This window comes from Zootoca vivipara, chromosome 6 (assembly GCF_965207765.1).
Source record: "Zootoca vivipara chromosome 6, rZooViv2.hap1.1, whole genome shotgun sequence".
NCBI lineage: Eukaryota > Metazoa > Chordata > Lepidosauria > Squamata > Lacertidae > Zootoca > Zootoca vivipara.
In genome coordinates this window covers 58285486-58300239 of record NC_142589.1, presented here as the reverse complement: position 1 = coordinate 58300239, position 14754 = coordinate 58285486, and the positions used below count along the sequence as shown (strand labels likewise).

General features: G+C 43.3%; 1 protein-coding gene across 3 annotated transcripts in view; it reads right to left on the bottom strand.

Annotated features, from left to right (window-relative positions):
* The window catches only part of COL8A2 (collagen type VIII alpha 2 chain), a 143878-nt gene extending 135451 nt beyond the window's left edge, over positions 1-8427 (bottom strand). Inside the window, exon 1 of one of the 3 annotated variants that reach the window (XM_088672284.1) lies at positions 8047-8427. The gene's annotated coding sequence lies outside the window, so the exon portion shown is untranslated. The remainder of the gene's footprint in view (positions 1-8046) is intronic. The other 2 variants (XM_088672285.1, XM_088672287.1) reach the window with 2 other exon arrangements.
* Positions 8428-14754: the final 6327 nt, after the last annotated feature.

The window sequence follows — 14754 nt, the reverse complement described above, 5'->3', positions numbered from 1 at the left end:
AGACAAGCTTTGCATGGTCCTGACACCAAGCCATGGTTTGACTTAGCGTGACATGTGAACCAGGCTTGAGAAGGTGAAGTAAAGGGAAGAAGATAAATGTACACCAGAAATTGTGGTCTTTTAAAGGCTGGCTCTAAGACACTAGATGTGAACTGCACAAAGGGCATAGTCTGGAACCTGTGGGGGTCACCTAAGCATAATGCCATGCATTCCTCAGGAGGGGAGGCCAAAATGCTGACAAAAGACTATGCTAAGAGATCAGAAGCCAACAGCTGCTGAAGTTCTCTCCTCACAATTTGGAAATTTGTCAAAAGAGAGCGTGCATGCAGTTAGTATGTGAAAGGAGAGGGACTTCACGACCAGGCTTGCTATGCTGAAGCAATGCCAAAGCATAGAGGCTAGAAAACACCTAGAGTTCACCACTGTGAATAAACTTTCAGCACATTTAGAACTTTAATACTCTAAACGCATACACAAGCAGAGCCTACCACATCAGCATCCATTCACACTGAATTTCACATGAATGGAATATATGAATCACTGCAAAGAACTGCAAGACATTCAAGTACAGATAAACTGAGTTCTTCCTACTGAAATCTAGCCATGTGTAGTCCAGTTCACAACAGGGCTGGAAACTAATAATCCAAAATATTCAAGTTTTGTTTTAAAGAGATGGTGGCTGGGAGCGCAGGGATTGAGAGAGAGAGAGGAAGAATAACAGTAGCTCTCTTTTTTTTTTCACTGAAAGAAAAAACAGACCAGGACATTCTGCTCAGCCAGGACCTGTGCGACACGGAACGGGGCTTCTCCTTCCGTCTGCTTTAAAATGTGACAAATTCCATACTTCAAGCATCATGCTTCTTTTCCGAAAAACTTGACAAAACTCCTCACAGCTCTCGGAATGCAAGTCTGATGGTGCTTTTTGAAAAGAAAAGCAACAGAGTTCCAACAGGCTTCCCGGGAAAATATTTTTCTCAGAGACGGAATGCAAAAAAAGGAGGGGGTGGTAAAAGTAAAGCCCTATACTCCAAGCTTCTCAGAAAGCTGAGACCACTGAAATCTCAGACAGTTGCTAGCATAAGGGTCAGCAAGCAAGTAGACCATGAGTTAAATCCATACCTTTGAGAGGTGCTGTTTAACCCCCTCCAAGTGCTAAACACAAACACAAACAAAGAGGTGCGGAAGAGCAGCATCTGGGTTAAAGCAGCAGAGCGATGGACTACCTGTACAGACCCATTGTTAAAACCGTGTTTATGGAAGACAATCTTATTGGCTACGAGTGATCACCAAAGAAGAAGAAGAAGAAGACGACGACAGTAGGCTGCATTCCACACACATAAAAGTCAGTGGTTTTTAGACACACATCTCTTCATCCAGGCAAGCGGGAGGTATTATTATCAGAGTTCAAGAACACCCTCTAGGCAGGCAAAAGCACTAACAGAATGGTGCAAAGGGCCAGTGCAATGTGTGGCCTGAGGAGAGTTCCAAGGGGAACATAGAGAGACTTGAACGGCCAAATTCAACTCTCAGTTCCCCACCCCGGCAATAGGACATCACACTGTTTGAGGAAAGGAGCCATGGCCTGCTAAGCATTGCCCTCTCCTCAAAAATGGCCCTTCAAACCATCCCAAAGAAGCCCATGCACCAGGGAAAGAGAGTGTCATGCTCTTCTGGGAAGAGAAGCGCATAGCAGTTTTAGAGTACATATTCAGCACGCAGAACATTCCATAGTTCAAGCCCTGAAGTCTTCAGCTCAAAGGATCAAGTAGCAGGCGATGGCAAGGCCCCCTAACAAAATCCAGTCATGACCAGGTGGCTAGAAAGATTGAGTAATGCAGCTTCATGCATGTTCAAAAGAAGCTGCTGACCAAACTGATAGGGGGAGCATGAACTTGTCCGTGGCATCTCCCAATTCAGATTTCATGGCTGCTGTCATGGTGACAATGCTAATCCTTCTTCTTTCCTTGGGAAGGAAGTATAAAAAGTGTAAAAAGGAAGGAAGAAAGCCCATATATTTTGCACAGTCTTTTCACACTGTCTTGTGACGTTGCTCCTTTGACCTGCTTGGCCCAGCCAGAGAAGGCATGTCACTGTTTTAGTTTTACCGGAGCTCTGTTCACATGATCAAAAACAAACAGCGCTATGTACTCTTTACTGAGGACCAAGTGCCTTATTTCCATTCCATACTCTCTCTCTCTCTCTCTCTCTCTCTCTCACACACACACACACACACACACACACTCAATAGTATCTTACCCATAACAAAAATCATATATGATTGGCACTCCAGAGTTCTACGCCTCATTTTGATGTGCAAAGGGGTCTCAGGATGGGGTGTCAATGGTGTCAATATTTACTCGAGCAAAGCATTCAGAAGTAGGCGCCTATATTGATTCATACACTTTATCAGCCATGAGAATAAAACCATCAAAAGCCAGCCAAATAGTTGTCACTTTGCTAGAGTTTGCTTCTTCTTTTTCCTTCCGCCTTTCTTTTTTTAACTGGCCTGTCCAGCTTTTCAATGCTTGGGTCACTTGCCAGTCCAGGCTATGAAAAGGGCCAGTGACCTGAGAGGAACTCTGTGTGCTCCCTCTTGTCTAAACTAGCAGATGTGAACTGCAGGACCAATATATTGGGAAAAGGAAAAGACTCCAAGCAGTAGGTCTGGAGGCCCCTTCCCCACAGAGGCCGTCAGTTCACCTATTTGTTCATCTTTCAAACTAAACAGTCTTTTTGGGTGAAGGGAAAAGGTACCAAGAAGCAAAAACTACTAAAGTAAGACTGGGTCCATGAGTGACATGCTAGTTTTCCCCATCCAGAGCCCCAGAGGTCAGGAGTTGGAGCTGAGGGAGGAAGATCATAGGTGTAGCCAGGGGGCAGCTGCCCCCTAGATCAAGTAAAACAGTAGAAATACTTAACTAACTGACCAATCATATTGGTTCTGCCTCCCCTAACAAAGTCCTGCCCCCCCCCAACAAAAATCCTGGCTATGCCCATGAGGAAGATGGTTCTGTTCTGCCTTTTAAGCAAGAGAAGAGCAGGACTAGAATTTATATCAGGCCTAGCTAATCCAAAGGTCTCATAGTGCTTGCCAATCACAGAGGCTGATGTAGCACAACTCTTATTTTTTTCTATTCCTGAATCATAGAAACTGAACACAGGCAACTGTGGGTAATTCACTACATCAGATTCTAGGAGGTAAACATGGTCAGTTTAACTAGGGAAGAAGGAGAAGAATGGTTCTGGGTTCAAATTCTAGTTGAGCCTTGGAATCAAGTGGACAGCCTCTATCTGTCATGCGGAAATATAACATTCGCCATCTAAATGGGTACAGGTAGGTAGCCGTGTTGGTCTGGGTCGAAGTAAAATAAAAAAATTCCTTCAGTAGCACCTTAAAGACCAGCTAAGTTTTTATTTTGGTATGAGCTTTCGTGTGCATGCAAGTGTGCATGCACACGAAAGCTCATACCATCTAAATGGGAAAAATGAATCACTTTATATTTTAAGTATGCAGATACATATCCTTCTCAAAATGTACTTGATACATCTTTTCGATCATTAAAAAAAATATGATGCTGAGTCTTTCAGATTTACTTCTGTACTTCTCTAGTAAAGATAATGTATTCTTTTTCTTGCTGCCCTCCAGAAACAGAAACAGAAGGCAGTTAATATTCCAGCCCACAAACTGACGGGAGTTTCTTGCAGTAACATTCCATGTGGCACTGTTCTCAACATGGTTTTGCTATTGATGCTTCAGGAGTGCCAAAAACAGGGGGCTATCTGCCATGTAATGTAACAAAAGGTCGTAACGGAGAAATATTTACTAGATTCCCAAACTTTCCTGGTGTTGAGATTGCAAGTCGCAAACTGGAAAGGCGAGGTAAATCCAACAATAAAAAAGAAAAGACACAGAGTTATAATTCTGGAGAACATTCTTTGAGAGGTCAGTAAGTCTACACAAGGCCCCTTGAGAAATGAGGAGGAGCTGTTCCTCAGTGGAAGAGAACGTATGTTGCATCCAAAAGGTTCCAGGTTCAATCTCTGGTACCTCCAGATAGGTCTGGAAAAAGACTCCCGTCTCAAAATGTGGAGAGCTGCTGCCAGTCAGGTGTAGATAATACTGAGCTAGATGGGTCTACATTCTGAATAGTATAAGGCAGCTTCTTATATTCCTCTGACACATCTAGCAACCTGGGCAGGAGAGCCATCATATTCCCTTCTAACCTTCTCAACCTGTAGACAGACTACATCTCTGTAACTCGTTTTTCCCCAGTGTCTGGAAAAGTCCAGCAATATGTCACAATAATAAGAAGAAGCAGGACAACTCCACACACATACAGATGACATGTATAATACCGTACCCCTGCCATTAGTAGTCAAGCATGTCACTTAACTAGAAATGAAATAAAATTCATCACAAACTGACCACTTTCTTCTTTTTACAAAAATCCAAAATGTAAATACTGAAAATGTTTTGAGGCATACTGAAGTCTTGTTGACAAATGTTAAGGCAACAAAACGAACTGTCATCTTACTAAATGCTTTAAAGGCTGACAGTTCTATAGGCACCTTCTTGTCAATAAGTTCCACTGAACCCAATGGATGATATTCAACTAAGTTTTACTCCAAGTTAGACCCATTACGATTAATAAACATGACTGAGTTAGGTCCATTGACTTTAATGGGTCTACTCTGAATAAAACTTAGTTCAATACCACCCAATGTGACTTACTTTTGAGAAGACACACATAGTGTTGCGCTTTCAGGCCCATATTTCTAAAACTGCCTAACCAGTAATGTTCCTACCTGGGAATTCTATAAAAACATAAGAAATGAGTATTGCTTCAGGACAGTGATTTAGAATTCAGTAAATATTCCTGAATTAGAAGTGTTTTACATGCTTGCATTATTTGGCAATGCTGCCAAATTTTGCAGGGAGGTGGAGTTCCATGCTTTCAAAAGGCAAGAAAAAGGAGCCAGGTGTCAGGATCTGGTCTCTACACAATGTACAAGCACAGCCTCCCAAGCCTCTTGTAGCTCTCGTTACTCTCGGCCCCACATTGTGATACATGTATCACCCCGTGACAGCAGGACTAGATTTCTGACTATAGTTCATTTATTTATCTCACACACACACACACACACACACACACACACACACTCCCTATTTCTCCCTCTCTAAGTTCTGATAACTTCCTCTGGTAGAAAGCTCAGAGGAAATTACACCCCAGAACTGTATTTATAGCGTAAACAAAACAAAAAAATGAATTTAGAAAAACACTCGGTGGCAATCTCTACTTCAGCCCAGTACTTCAGCCCAGTTCATCAGCCAGCAGTGACGTACCTCTCAGCTTTTAAAAGCTGTCTTGCTGATGGAGCTAGTGCTTCTTCAAAGAGCACATAGTTTATCCATGGAATTCAGTGCCACAAGATTTGGCCACTAACAAAGATGGCTTTAAAAGGGGATTAGACAAATTCAGCAGGTTAGCCACTGTGGGAAACAAGATGCTGTGCTAGTCGGGGCTTTAGTCTGACCCAGAGAGGCTCTTCTTATGTCAATTAACTGTCTTCGACTTTCTCAGAATAAAGGGTATGTTCATACTAGTGGCTTGAAATGCAGCGAGGTCACCCCCTCCGTTTGCTTTTCAAGCCACATTTGCATGGAGTTGTTCACATCACAGAGGGGGCAGAGATGTCTTCACCCAACGCACATGACCTTTTTAGTTTCCACGCCTCTGTAACCCACACCCACCCCAGAACTGCTTATTCTTTAGGCTGTCATCTGTGTGCATGTGCTCATCTGCCCCTGCACAATGAACTGTCATGGTACGTTCATGTTACTGCTTACTCCACATTCAGCTTCCTAATTAGATTGAAGCTTGTTTGAATAAAACACACATCAAAAAGCAGTATTTGTCAAGAAACTACAGGATCAATGTGGATTGTGGCGAACGTGCAGCTTCAACAATTAGCAGTGGAAGCACCCTGGATGCGGAGTAAGCGGTAATGTGAAGATACCCAAAGACTCTGGCAAATCTCCCTGGAAGAAGAAGCCCACCATATGGAGTGGGAGGAGGAGAGTAGCCAATCCCACTGAAGTGCTAGTGAAGCTAACAACAGAAATCTACATTTTGAGGAATGGGAAAGAATTCATCTCTCCTCAAATCGCACTATTTCACACTTTCCTTATACTGAGAAATAGACAAAAAAGTATGTGGTATGAATTTGGGCAATAAAAGGCCTAGTAGCAAGATTGGCTCTGTCTGTGGATGATATTCCCCCATCTATGAATGAATGCCAGCTTCCTGACTCTGCACATTTTGTTCTGCTGTAGATTGAAAGGGAAGAATCCAAAACCCTTTCTTCGAACCAGGATTGTATTAAATACAGCTGAATTTGAATCAGTGCCAAGTCTCAAATACATGATGTATTTATGAAGGAAAATAATTTATGTGCAAAGAAAGAATTGAATTCTCTCATTAGGGAGTAACTACAAGCAACAATATTCAGGTTTACTTGATCCCCTGGCATTTAACTATTTTAGAAATTTAAACAATGCTATGAAATTGCATCTATTCCAAGCGGCAATTCATATGCAAATGGGAAAGGTAAGATGTTAAATTCACCACCAAATCAAGTGTGCCACTGCAGACGTCTCCTGAGCCTTTCAACATTCATTGTCATGGTACAACACCACCATACAGGGCAGGAACCCAGGTTGGCAAATTATGTCATATTTTTAAGAAGCAATCCTTATTCCACAAAAACCACAGCTCCATAGCACAATGACATGTCCATAAATCTATAACCCATTTTCCATATACTCAACAAAAATACATTAATCTAACCTTCACGGTTACATTAAAAGGAGCTTTCTCCTGTCCTATATAAGTTTACTCTACCCACCTCCTCTTGAATGCCTTTATAAAACCAATACCCCACATAGCTCTGAAGAGTCCACACACCCTTACTCAATACAGCCCCATACAATTGACACCGTACAACCCGATTCAAACAAGTTACACTTGTCGTGTATTTTTGGAAGGCTGGCAGAAGAAACTGGGATTCCAGCTTTGTTTGTTGTGTTAGCATCCAAATGCTAGAAACTTCAGCAAGCAATGCAGAGACTTCAGGGCATAATCCTTCAGTGGGAAGTTCTCCTGCGTAAGCCCCAGGGAAATTTATTCATTTGCATACATAGTGCTTACAGGGGAGACTGTCTCACTGGATTGTGGCCCTTTTTGGTCCGAGCCACTTGTCGACAGATCCAGTGTTATGGGTTGCTGTTGCTTTTAAACAAGTACTAAAAAAAATCTGTGGAATTTGCTGGCCTTATGATTTATTAAACATTTGCTTACAGCAAAGCTGCTTGTCATGAACAAACTCCCTCTAATCTGCTTATTATTCATTATTAGCATTAAATTATCGACATTGCCTAGGACTGGGAGAGTTCAATTTAGCAAAGCACTTCCTGACTTGATTTGCCTATCAGACTATAAAAAGTGTAACCAGCTCAAATTTTCTCTTTTTAATTTTTTAATCAACAGCAAAACACAAGAACAAAAATTGTTGGGGTGCAGGTAAAATTATCAACCCGGCAACTTCTCTCTATCAGAACTCAACTGAATTTTGAGACTCCCCTTGGACATTCAACTTCTACACAAACACACACATACCATACGAACACCCCACACCCTTAGTTAAAATAGATAAATATGCCCCAGATATTTAAAGCTGGCTCAGCGGAATAGTAAAAAAGGAGAGGAAAAAGTCAGCAACAAACTCACAACGCATTTTACTGGGAAAGAAAAAGAAGGGGAAATGAGTGTGAGAAAAAGAGTTTTAAAATACCTTCTGGATTTATTTATGTATTAAAATTAGAACATATTTTAGATGGGGGAGAGGAGAGATGGAGAAAGTATAAAGTTGCCTGTGCATAAAGCAGACCAGGCAAATCACTGGTCCCTGAAGGAAATAAATATACTGTATACAGATAACTCACGTGAAATTCAACATGTGACAGAGAGAAAAGAGGAGGCACCTTACCTTGGGGTGGGGTGGGGCAGTGGAGAGAAGATGGGGGGGCTCTCTCAGGTCGGCAAGTGGGGGGCAGGAGAGACCGGGCAGGCACTTGCGAAGTTGCTCTCGAGGGCAGAGTCTGCTACTCCATGGGAACTGCAGCTGCTGCCCCGCTCCTTAGGGCTTCAAGAGGCACCTTATAGCAAAGGGAGGGAGGGAGGAGGTGAAGAAGAATGAGCGAGGAGGACCGGGCACAGCCAGCCAGCCAGGGCTACGAATGAGCGCGCGGAGGGAGCTAGGAGCTTTTCACAAGCTCCTTCTTTTTTTCTTTTTTTGGACGGGCGAATTCAGCTCAGGAGGGCTGGGTTGGCTGGTTGATATTTTTTTTAAGTATCTCTCTCTCCCCCTCCTTTTCTCTTGAGTGGCTTCCAGCTTCTGAATTGTTTTTCCTTTACACAGACGCAGGAGGCGGGAGTGTGTTATTTAAGCCACAACAAAAAAAAAAGTTTTCGTCATAATAAGCTTTCCCCCCCCCTTTTTTTTCTTTTTTAAAGCTGAGGAAATAAGTTCTCTTTTCTACCCACGCTCCAAATATACACATGTACACACCTTCTCCTTCAAAGCTGTATGATATTTATTCCAACACGGGCTGCTTACTTTAGCGGATCAAACGACGTTCTTTAATTTTGTCACCCAAGTGACCAATAAACCTGAAAAGCGTGCCCCCACCCAAAAAGGAGGCAAACCTTGATGGAGAAAGGAGTTTTCTGAAGCTGCCTGCCTGCCCTTCTGTAAAGTGTGACAAGCTCTACCAAACCTGTCCTTCTCTCCTCAGTGGCGCCTGGTTTTTCTAGGCTGGGGCAAGGAACCTGTGGCCCTTCAGATGTCTTTAATTCCTTATCCGGCATTTACCATAAGGTACCACAGCAGGTGGTATAGTCAAAGGGACCCAGGTGGTGCTGTGGGTTAAACCACAGAGTCTAGGGCTTGCTGATCAGAAGGTCGGCGGTTTGAATCCCTGCAACGGGGTGAGCTCCCGTTGCTTGGTCCCAGCTCCTGCCCACCTAGCAGTTCGAAAGCACATCAAAGTGCAAGTAGATAAATAGGGACCGCTCCGGTGGGAAGGTAAACGCCGTTTCCATGCGCTGCTCTGGTTCGCCAGAAGCAGCTTTGTCATGCTGGCCACATGACCCAGAAGCTGCCTGCGGACAAACGCCGACTCCCTCGGCCTATAGAGTGAGATGAGCGCCGCAACCCCAGAGTTGGACACGACTGGACCTGATGGTCAGGGGCTCCTTTACCTTTACCACAGCAGGTTATCCAATGCCATTCCTCCAAAGAGCTCAATATAACACACATAGTTCTCCTCCTCATTTTATCCTCACAACAACCCTGTGAAGTAAGGTAGGTTGGAATACTGCGACTGGCCCAAGATGACCCATTGAGTTTTGTGGTTGAGCAGGGATTTGAACCCTAGACCCCTGTTATGTATTGAAATTCTCACTCTGGCCACCAGGGGTATTGTGTATAGTTTTCACTCAGGTCCACGTCAGTTAATTTAGGAAGGAAACCCTGGGCTGTTGTTGTTACAATGTTGACAGCTGGCTGCCTATATAAAGCAGGCCAGCTGAGCTGTTCAGTTCATTTCCTGCTCACTTATAAAGGACTACAGTACTTGTTGAAATTGCTGTGTCGTCCGGTATGTCCACTCACTACTTAATAACCCCCAGGTCCCAGGTCCAGAACTCTTAACCACTACATCACAATGGCTCAAATAAAGCCATGACAGTTACTTTTTTAAAACAACAACAACAACAACATTCCAAATAGAACAATATAAATTATATATAAAATAAATATAGATGCCCACAGTTCTTTGAGATAAGCCATGATAGTTTTTCAAAGAGTGTTTAAAATTGCAGTTTGGCGGTAATAGCAATAACTCAGATTCAAGTCACACCTCTGAGAATAACATTTGCTCAGTACTTAAGAACAACAAGAAATAAACCTTACAGGGTAGTGAGGCCAAACACTGGAAATTACTTTTGATTTTTTAAAAATCACATATATAGTTGCCACTTTATAAATTCTCTCTGCTTTTGTGCCTTTAACAGCAACCTAGCATAAATTTAACAATAAAGGTCCCCATCCGTCCCCCCCCCATACTTGATCTGCATGCCAGGAAAAGCTTCACCTGACAAATTTCCATGTCAAGCTGCTGTTAAGGGCAGTTAAATGTCCTTTCTCTCTCCTCTCCTCTCCTCTCCTCTCCTCTCCTCTCCTCTCCTCTCCTCGCTCCCCTGCTCTTTATGTTGCCACTGTTTTTAACTGGCCCTGTTCCTGTGCTTCTAAAAGCAGCTTACATTCAGCAGATGAAGCTTCCCCCAATTAGCTCCGTGCTGCAATAAACTTAGCCTGATAAATTGATGTGTGTAGGTTGCTGTTAAAGGTGTAGGAACATTGCTTGTGGAAAAGGTGACAAATGACTGCATTCCCAACGCACACTGTTTTTCTCTTCCACTTTCAAACTGAAATTGTAAGTTCGTGGAGTAGGGGGCTGTCTTTTTTGCTTACGTAAAAAAAAAGACATGCTCCTGCCTCCTCAAGCTTACATTTGCTCAGCAGAGTGCCATGCACATTGATGGTTATAAAATACAACCATATAAAATATATATGGATAGCATTTCTTTCCTGATTTTTTTCCGGTTGTGTATAACTTTCAGAAGCGAGACTGCCTTTTTGGATGCAGAGTTAGAACAGAAGTGGAATGTTCCGGATATTCCCATCATCACCTTGATCCCTTTTCTGCCTCTAGTAGCCTCAGCTCATTTATCTTCAGCAAGAGGGGCCTGGCCCTCTGTTTTAGTTGGCCACTATATTAACGTATTATTTTTGTGTATGAATTAACCGAGATGTCTTGTTGACAGGTGTTCCCTGCAAGGCTCATCCATCCATCCTCCCCAGGCCCCTGTTACTTTTGGACAGATTGGGCCTCACTCCTCCTGCAGGATCAACAAAAAGAGCTATGAATGAGCTCCAGGAAACTATGAATGAATGAAGGTGCCAGGGATAGCATTCAAGGATCAGTTGTCAAAAAACAGTGTGCAGTGGGATCATCTAGCACTCCATACACCTCAATCTTGTCTCCCTTTCCACCTTCACAGACAGATGTGGATCCAACCCATCTGTTGCTCACATATAATTATTTAAAAGAAAGGGGAGAAAATGAAAGTACGAATTTACACAACACGCGAGTACTTTTTAAAAAAATTACCCAAGTAAATATGAATGCAGATAACTCACAAATTTATATACTTTTAACATGTGTGATTTCAACTTTATGCTGCTGAAGGCTGGCTGGTTGAAATCACACGAATTAAATGCATGGAAGGAGAGCTTAAAAGTTCTTTTTATGCAGGGTCATCCCAGTGAAAGAACTTTAGAGTTCTTGGGCTTGGTTACTGGGCACTGGGGGAGCCTCTCAGAGCTCAGTAAGATCCTTTAGGTGTGATGGCTCCATAAGGTAAAATTGCTTGTGTGGGGGCAGTTCCAAAGGGGTGGCCACCCCCCCCCATGTAAATTTTAGCTTTATACAATACGCTAGTTTCTATACACACTCACACACACCTGTCTGTCCTCCATCCTAACAGGCCGGAGGCATTATCAGAGTTCGAGAACAAATTGTAGCCAGGATACACCTGGCCCCCAGGCAGTCTCTCATTCAGGCAGGTTTCGGGTTGGTCAGTGCCTTCAGACCATACCCTGGAACATTCTCTTAGTTACACTGGAATTGGGGGGAAGTGAGATGTAAAGGCAAGCTCTTATCATCAGAAAGTTCCCCTTCATGTTTATCTGGAATCTCCTTTATTGTATTTTGAATCCATTGATTCAGCTCCTACCCTCTAGAGCAGCCGGGGGGGGGGGAGCTTGCTCCATCATCCATGTGACAGCCTTTCAAATATTTGAAGATGGCTATCATAATTCCTCTTTGTCTCCTATTATCCAAGCTAAACACACCCCAACTCCCTCAACAGTTCTTCATAAGGCTTGCTTTCCAAACCCTTGATCCTCTTTGTTGCCCTCCTCTGCACACATTCCAGCTTGTCAATATCCTTCATAAACTGTGGATACAGGACTCCAGGTGGAGCCTGACCAAGGCAGAATAAAGTGCTACTCAGGGCTGGCCCATCCAAGAGGAAACTGCTGTCGCTGCTTTGTGCTATGTGATGTAGTGGCAACAGGGTGGCACTTCCCATTTCACCTCAAGTGGTGAAATGGGACATGCTGCCCCTGGCAGTACTATTACTTCCTTTGATATGGACATTATACTTCTGTTGATGCAACCTAGAGTTGTATTAGCTTCTTTTGCTGCCGCATCACAGTGATGACTCCTGCTAAGCTACATTTAGGGTCCAAGCACTGTTAAGGAACATCAGCAAGACCCCCAGAGATTATGGTACCATCTTAGCCCAGAGGACCATGATGGCAAGCAGAACCCCAGGAATATGCCTCAAATTCAGCCAGAGTTTGTACTTTTCAGAGGCCATGGAAACAAACTGTGAAACTTTATTATGATACAGTCCTCTAGTGTAGGAAACTGCAGAGTGGATGCAATACAAGCCGAGTTGTTTGGCAACAAAGGCACCCTTAATATGTGAAAATGAAACCATAACACACACAAAAGGCACACAGACAATTGTTGGCATGTATGTAGGAGAATGGTGCTGGAGGAGACTCTTGAGAGTCCCATGGACTGCAAGAAGATCAAACCTATCCATTCTGAAGGAAATCAGCCCTGAGTGCTCACTGGAAGGACAGATCGTGAAGCTGAGGCTCCAATACTTTGGCCACCTCATGAGAAGAGAAGACTCCTTGGAAAAGACCCTGATGTTGGGAAAGATTGAGGGCACTAGGAGAAGGGGACGACAGAGAATGAGATGGTTGGACAGTGTTCTCGAAGCTATGAACATGAGTTTGACCAAACTGCGGGAGGCAGTGCAAGACAGGAGTGCCTGGCGTGCTATGGTCCATGAGGTCACGAAGAGTCGGACACGACTAAACGACTAAACAACAACAATGTAGGAGAATGTAATAAGAGGAAGGTTAACAGCCTGGAGCAGCTAAATTGTACATACAAAGAAATACTGTATATTCCTGCGTATAAGACTACTTTCTAACCCAGGAAAATCTTCTCAAAAGTCGGGGGTCGTTTTATACGCCGGGTTGTATTTCCTATATGGCGAGTATATCCCAAACTCTATATTTTAACTGGAAAAGTTGGGGGTCGTCTTATACGCCCAGTCATCTTATACGCCGGAATATACGATAACGGTATGGATCAGGTGTTAGAAGTGTCCCTGTGGCACACCTTGTAGTGTGATGGTGCCACCATCCATAGGCTGACACTGCTACATCTTAGCATTGGAACTAGAAGCTACAATGGACAAGCAGGAGCCAGCCAGGCCATAGCATGGATGTAAAGCATCTGCTTTCAATGCAGAATCATAAAATCACAGCATTGTAAGGTTGGAAGGGACACCAAGGGTCATAGACTCCAACCCCTTGCAATACAGGAACGAAGATTGCAAGTTCAGTTTCCAGCATCTCAATTTTTTGTTTGCTTGTAAGTCGCTTGGGTTACCTTGGGCAAGAAAAAGCGACTAACAAATTTAATGAATAATAATAATGTAGAACTGGAACAGCAGTGGCTGGTCCATTAAGGCAAATGCGCCACTGCCCCACCAACCGCAGTCTGCCATCAGTCAGCCTCTGCCTGCCTTCTTACTTGCAATTGATTCAGGGGGTGTCACTGCCTGTCTTCCTCCTCCATCTCAGGGTTGTCCCTTGTATAGGAAGAAGGATGGGTGAAAAAGTAGAATAAGTTAGCTCTGGCTGTCATTAGCTCTGGTTCCACCTACCGCTGGCCTTCCTGCCTTCTGACCCTTGCTCCCAGTTCCCACTGGGCTTGGAGAGACTCATCTGAAACCCTGGAGAGCAGCTGCCAGTCAATGAAGGCAAAAATGAGCTGAATTGACCTCCGTATAAATCAACTTCCTATCTTGCTATGGTGTAATATGTTGGACGGCTATACCATTTCATACTTTACATAGGGAGCAGGGAAGACTGGATGGATAAAATCTCCTCGCAAAACATGTTCCCTTCCCTGTGTTGCATGTGTGTAGGAAGGGTGAATGGGATATTGTATGGGGCAACATTCAAACATTTGATCCCTCCCCATCTGGCAGGCTGAACTTGTACAGCTCACTGACAGCTAAATCACACTTAGTTTCTGTTCATTTGCTTGAGCTTCCAGTCAGTGACACAGAAGCTGATTTGTTAAATTGCCTTCTTAATGATACACATCTATCAATTGCCCAAATATGAAAAACATTACCTGAAATTAACGCCTCATTGTGGTGGAGTAATATATGGAAAATTGCATTACATGAAAAGCTTAGCAAGTAACACCTCTTTTGGAAAGGAAAAATAAAGGTAACTTCTTTTGTCTCAGTTTGGTGAGATTTTATTAAATACATAAAAAAAGAAAATTTACATTTGTCTCTTCCACAAGTCTCTCGAGAAAGTTGTGATAAGTAACACCTAATTGGTTGGGGGGGGGGAATTCTTGATGTAATATGGAGCCTTTTATTCTTGGTATTCCTTTTGCCTCTGAAGGTTTCAGTTATAGGTTTATGTTTCTGTATCTCTTGCAAGTCATGTGCACCAAACTTCTTG